Consider the following 6,068-nt stretch of genomic DNA (forward strand, 5'->3'; position numbering starts at 1 on the left):
CTGAATTTAAAGACAGACTGAAACTGTTGTGTTTTTGGGGTGTCTGAGCCATCCCCTGATGGGGTGTGTGTTGGACTAAGACTATAGTCATCCAGATGGCAGGCTACAGAGGGATGAGCATTAGACAATTGGGCAACATCAAAACCAGGCTGAAGAGAAACTTTGAATTCCATCTGGAGTGGCTAGGGTGGGAGGTTTGGAGCCCCACAGAAGAAGACAGAGATCAAGACCTGAAGGATCACCTTGGGGTATTGCCTCCTATTAACATTGTACTAACAAAGTCATAGCAGGAAAGAAAAAGTAAGATCAATGTCCTGGCAGACCAGGTGATCTGAGGTTGAGGTCCATCCTGTCACTGCCTGTAGGTAAATGAACTCTCAGCAGTGGCAGTAAGCCTTATAATACCTACAGTCATCACATTGGTGCATTGGCCGGGAAAGCAGAACCCACCCCAGGGGTAGAGATGGAGTTAGATCTGCCAATAGGGGTCACAACAGGCGCAGAGGCCATACAACAGACCTTGGGCCTGGTAGAACAGTTATTACAGCAGCAGCAGCAACAGGCAGTCAGACAGATGGTGGTAGATGAGCAACTGATGAGACAACAGGAGTTAATACAGCGCAATTTGGTGGATTTAAAGGTACCAAAAATGACATTAGAGGATGACCCCAAAGCATTTTTAGAGCGTTTTGAAAGGGTTGCAGTGGAGGCAGGATTAGTTCCATCAAAGTGGGCAGCCAAGTTAGGAGTACTTTTAGTTGGACAGGCACAGGCGGCATATAGTAATATGTTACAATTAGGTGTTCAAAATTATGAGAGGGTCAAAGAGGAAATTTTATTGTATTTGGATATCACCCAAGAGAGATATGGACAAATGTTCAGAGTGTGAAAAAAGAAAGAAGAGAAAACTCCTAGGGCTTTGCTACAGAGACTAGTGATTTTACTGAATAGGTGGCTTAAGCCGGCAGTCACATCCTTGGAGGAGGTTGATTGACACAGTCTTGTTAGAACAGTTCCTTACTGACCTAGAGGAAGGTACTCAGAGGTGGGTAAGGTGTCATCGCCCCAAGACCTCTAGAGAGGCACTGTGATTAGCAAAGGATTTTGATTGTGCATAGGGGAAAGGGCCTTGAGAAAAAATTGGTGGACCCAACAGTAGTATGAGTGGTAGGACCAGAGAGCTCCAGGGGAAATGTGACAGTAAAGGGCTTAACTAGGTAATAGTGGCTGGAGTCACTTGCTTTAGATGTGGTAAGAAAGGGCATATGGCTAGAGACTGCCCAAGTAACCCACGTCTATATAGTTCTGAATTTTATGTGCAGCAAGAAGGGAAAAATGAGTCAATGGGGGCACAGGAACCACCTCCAGTGGAGATGATGGATTGTAGTTTCGGAAGAGTGCTAGGGGGAGGATGATGAGCTAAGTCATCAGTGTTGACGGAGGTGGCTGGGCAAGTGGTCCAGGCAATTATAGATACAGGGTGTGATCAAACCTTGGTGCAAAAAGGGTTAATAGCCCTAAGCGGAGGAGTGAAACTGACACCTATCCAGTTGGTTTGCTTACAAGGACAAGGCTGCATGTACCCAAGGATGAGAGTGTGACTACCAGTAAAAGGGGTCACTCTGGAATGGCCAGTAGAGATAGCAGATGACCTGTTGTACCCTATGATATTAGGCCAAGATTGGCCGGAGATCGATCAATTGTTAGCAAAGGAACAGGAGCAAATAGCCCCCAGGGAAGGCCTTATAGGTGAGGAAGATGCAGAGGGATCAGAAAGGGAGGACTCTGATCTATGGGATATAAGTACGTTCACAGGTGGAGCGTAATTCCGGGAAGCCGAACAGGAAGAGCCAACATTTTGAGCCATGTGGGAGTCAGAGATTGCCGAAAGAGAGCAACAGGTAATATGCCCAGAACTGTGTGATCAACTGCTGTGTTGCGAGGTGAGGAAGGGTTTGTTGTACCAACTTAAAAGGGAGTGGTGGGAGGATGAGGTGCTAGCCCACGTTATGGTGCCTCTGTCCCATCATCGTGATTTATTGCAATTGGCTCACGCCAACCCACTAGGTAAAGAGAAAACTATAGCATAATTTCTTCTGACCAGGGTGCTATCAAGATATGGACCAGTTTTGTAATAGATGTTCTGAGTGTCAAAGGGTCAGTGTAAAGAAGCCTCCAAGGGTACCCTTGCAGGTTATGCCCATAATAGCTGAACCATTCACACGTATAGCCCTGGATGTGATAGGTCCACTCCCAAAAAGTGTGGGAGGGCATCAGTTCGTATTAGTGTTGATTAATTACACGACCAGATAGCTGGAGGCAGTTCCAGTAAGGGCTGTCAGGAGTCTGGAGGTGGTGGAGGAATTGTTGAAATGGATTTTGAGGGTAGGGTAAGCTTCTACCAAGTCCCCTCTCAGCCTTTTCTTTTTCAGGCTGAAGAGTCCCAGGTCCTTCAGCTTTTCCTCATGTGGCTTGTCCTGCAAGTCTCTGATCATATAGGTAGCCCTTCTGTGGACTCCCTCAAGTTTTACTACCTCCTCGTTAAAGCGCAGAGCCCAGAAATGGATGCAGTACTCCAGCTGTGGTCTCACCAATGCTGAGTAAAGCCGAGTAGAGCAGGAGAATCACTTCTTTGCAATGGTTTTCCTGGAGATGCATCAATTGATGCATTCCAGCATATTGTTGGCCCTGCTGGCAACAGCATTGCACTGCCAGCTCATGTTCATACTGTGGTCAGTTATTACCCCCAGGTCTTGATGGCAAGTGATGGGGGATCTTCAGTCCTGCTGCCTGATGAGAGGCAGCAGTTGCACAAGCACCCATGTCACAAGTTTTGCTTGTCAGCAGCTAGGGGTGCAGGGCCCCAGAAACCCCCTGCACCAATACCCTTAACATTGGGCAGGCTTTGTGGCTGCAGCAGGGCCTAGCAGCCAGGCCTGCAGTGGTTTCCCTCCCCCCTCTGCCCCAAGACAGACACAGTTGCACAAGCACCCGTGACACAAGTTTTGCCTGCCTGCGGCCAGAGATGCAGGGCCCCAGAACCCAGAACCCCTGCACCGATCTCCCTGAAAGCTGGCAGGCTTTGTGTCCTCAGCAGGGGCTAGCAGGCCTGCAGCTTTCACCCTGCTGTGCCTTAACACAAACAGTCTCAGCTATGTCATGAGTTTTGCTGGTCTGCAGCTTGAGGTGCAGTGTCCTCGAACCCCCTGCACCTATCTCCTTAAAACTTGGCAGATTTCATGGCCTCAGCAGGGGCTAGCATGCCTGCAGTTTTGACCCCAATGTGGCTTAACACACACACACACGACATGAATTTTGCCTTCAAGATTTCGCGGTGCAGTTTCCCGGAACCCCCAGCACCTATCTCCTTGAAGCTTGGCAGGCTTTGTGGCCTCCACAGGGGCTTGCTGGCCTGCAGTTTTGACCCCACTGTGGCTTAACACATACATGTGACATGCGTTTTGCTTTCAGGATTTTGGGGTGCAGTTTCATCCAAATCAGGCCAGAAATGACAAAGTTATAGCCTGTTTTGACCTTCCCTATTATATCTTAAGGGAGAAACGTTGAAATAGGGTTGAAACAGAAAAACGTTTCGATGGAATGGGATAGAACAGCCATTTTGACTCGAAACAAAAATCCAAACAATACTGTTCGGTCGAAATGTCAAAACGCTGGTCAAAATGGAATGCTTCCATTTTGCACAGCCCTACTATCTAACTCTTGAGACCCACCAAAGCCTGAGCTTGGACATCTGTCAGAAGCACTGGAAGACTTCCTACTTGGGAAGGCATTTAAGCAAACAAAGCTAACCTGGGATATTGTCTAGGGGATGTTTCTAGAGGGAGACAGTGTTTTATGTTGATATTTTAGCTGTCTTTTAAGGTGTTTTGTTCTCTTGTTCATTCTCCTGTTTTATATGTTATTCTGTTCTCTTACTGTAAGCCTCCCCAAGCCTTTGTTGGAAAAGCAGAATATAAATTGAATAAATAAATAAATAAATAAATAGAGTACTGCTGACACCAACACATATTACACATAACTGGATAATAATGTGCTTGCTTGCGTCTATGTGCATTTGGTTGGATTTGTAAAGGGAATTCTTCTTCTATAGTAGGCAGATGATAAAAGGCCTTCAGAGAACAGTATGGATGTCAGTTTTTGCACTTATATATGCTTTGACTCTAAAATTGCATTCTTGTAGAAATGAAAACTGTCTTAGTAAGGTGGCATTGATGAACATTCAGGGAATACACTGCAGCAAATCCATACCACCTTTAATTTACCATTGTCACTGTGATGCACAATTTAGCCAATCAGAACTTCATGGTGACAGGAGCACTAGAATCCTTACCATCCTGCTCTGAGCCTCCCCTAGCAGCTCATTACAGCAATTAATTATTCTCTATTTTTTTCTCTGACTCGTCATATTGCTCCCTGCTACTTCTAAACTATACAGCTATTCACTCCCAAGGGATGAATCATGTCCAGTAGGGCTGTGCGAAGCTTCAGTCGCTGATTCGATTAGGTGGAGATTCAGCCCGATTTGGTGGCCAAATCTCCAAATCCAATTGAGTCAGGAGACCCTTTAATTTCTCTGAATTGAATCAGAACCCTTTGAATCAATTCAGAGAGATTCGGAAAGATTCAGTGATTCGAACATAGACATAGCTTTAAATGTTTTTTCTATATATCTCAAGGTATCAGGCAGCTCATCAACACTGTGATGCTGGGGCAGATGGAGCATCCCAGAGGATTGTGGGGGGGTCCCCAATGTGCTCGGCAGCAGGCCCGGAAGTGGACCAGAAGCACTTCTGGTCCACTTCCAGGTCCACTGGGGAAAGCACTGAGAGGCCTCTCCCATACCCCTACAGGTAGGCGACTTATGCTTCCTGGGTCTGGGGCCCCCCCCCCTGCACTCCCTGGCAGACCTGAAAGTGGATCGGGAGTACTTCCAGTTCACCTCCATGTTCGCCGCTGAGCATGTGGGCCCCCCATGCTCTTGTGGGATGCTCCATCCATCCTATCATTGCAGCATTCATGAGCCACACCTGGTACCTCGAGGTATGTAGAAAAAATATTTAAAGCTGTGTCTCTGGCCGAATTGCTGATTCTCCAAATCAGCATCGAATCTTCAGATTCAGATATGGCTGAATCAAATCGGGGACAGTGATCCAAATCAACTAATCGAATCACTGTCCCTGATTCAGGCTGAATCCAAATTGAATAGGGCCCATTTCACACACCCCTAATGTCCAGACCCAGCCAGAGCTCTGTAGCTGTTCATGCTCCCTTCTCTTTCAGATGACCTTTAATTTCATAGGTCTGGTCATGTCATCCTGGCCAAACCCTCAAGCTATAAGTAGAAGAAGCTGCCATTCTTGTTTGGAGGCTGTGCTCCACTGGAGATGAAATGGGAATACAGATTTGGACAGCCTGTTCTCTACAAGCTGCCTGCAGCCATAGTAGTATTTGATCTCAATTCAGAATCTTTTCAGGGAGGAATGTGCAGTCTCAGGCAATGGCAGGTGGGTGCTGGCTGCATTTCCACAAATGACACTGTTTTAGGGCCATGGCCTTATTAATCCTATTGCTGTGTTTGACTCTCAGGGCACTGACAGGGGAGATACAAGAAATGTCTGTGAAGTCAGTAGCAGAGCCCATAAAATGGGTGCCTCTGGCCATGTAAGGACCATAATCTACTAAAACCATATTCAAAGGAGGTGTTCATGCCTGTAGATTAAGCTACTACTGCTCCCACAATGTAGGAAGGAGTCTAAGAGAATGGCTATGTATCAATTGGGACTAATAATGCAGGGCACAGACAAAAGTGAAGCTTCCCGCTGTAACTGAGCATGCTTTGCAGGACGCGTTCTGAGTTGCAATGACCCCCTGGACCAAACAGAAGTTCACTCTTGGTTCTAGGGGGAAAGGAAATCTAGCTGTTGGCTGCCAGTCTGAAGCCAGTTGCCCATAGCAATGGCCCCTCCTCCCTGAGAGGCTGCCAAGTTTTCAGAATGAGAGGGGGGAAAGGGAGGAGATGGAACTCATTCTAAGGGTTCCCCAGTCAG

General features: G+C 46.9%; 1 long non-coding RNA gene across 1 annotated transcript in view; it reads left to right on the forward strand.

Moving 5' to 3' along the window:
* Positions 1-7: 7 nt before the first annotated feature.
* Positions 8-6,068, forward strand: part of LOC109287463 — a 47,858-nt gene continuing 41,797 nt past the window's right edge. Inside the window, exon 1 of the long non-coding RNA XR_002094872.1 lies at positions 8-1,943. This is a non-coding gene — a long non-coding RNA (uncharacterized LOC109287463). The remainder of the gene's footprint in view (positions 1,944-6,068) is intronic.

Source organism: Gavialis gangeticus, unplaced genomic scaffold (genome assembly GCF_001723915.1).
Source record: "Gavialis gangeticus isolate Ggan-Ray unplaced genomic scaffold, GavGan_comp1, whole genome shotgun sequence".
NCBI lineage: Eukaryota > Metazoa > Chordata > Crocodylia > Gavialidae > Gavialis > Gavialis gangeticus.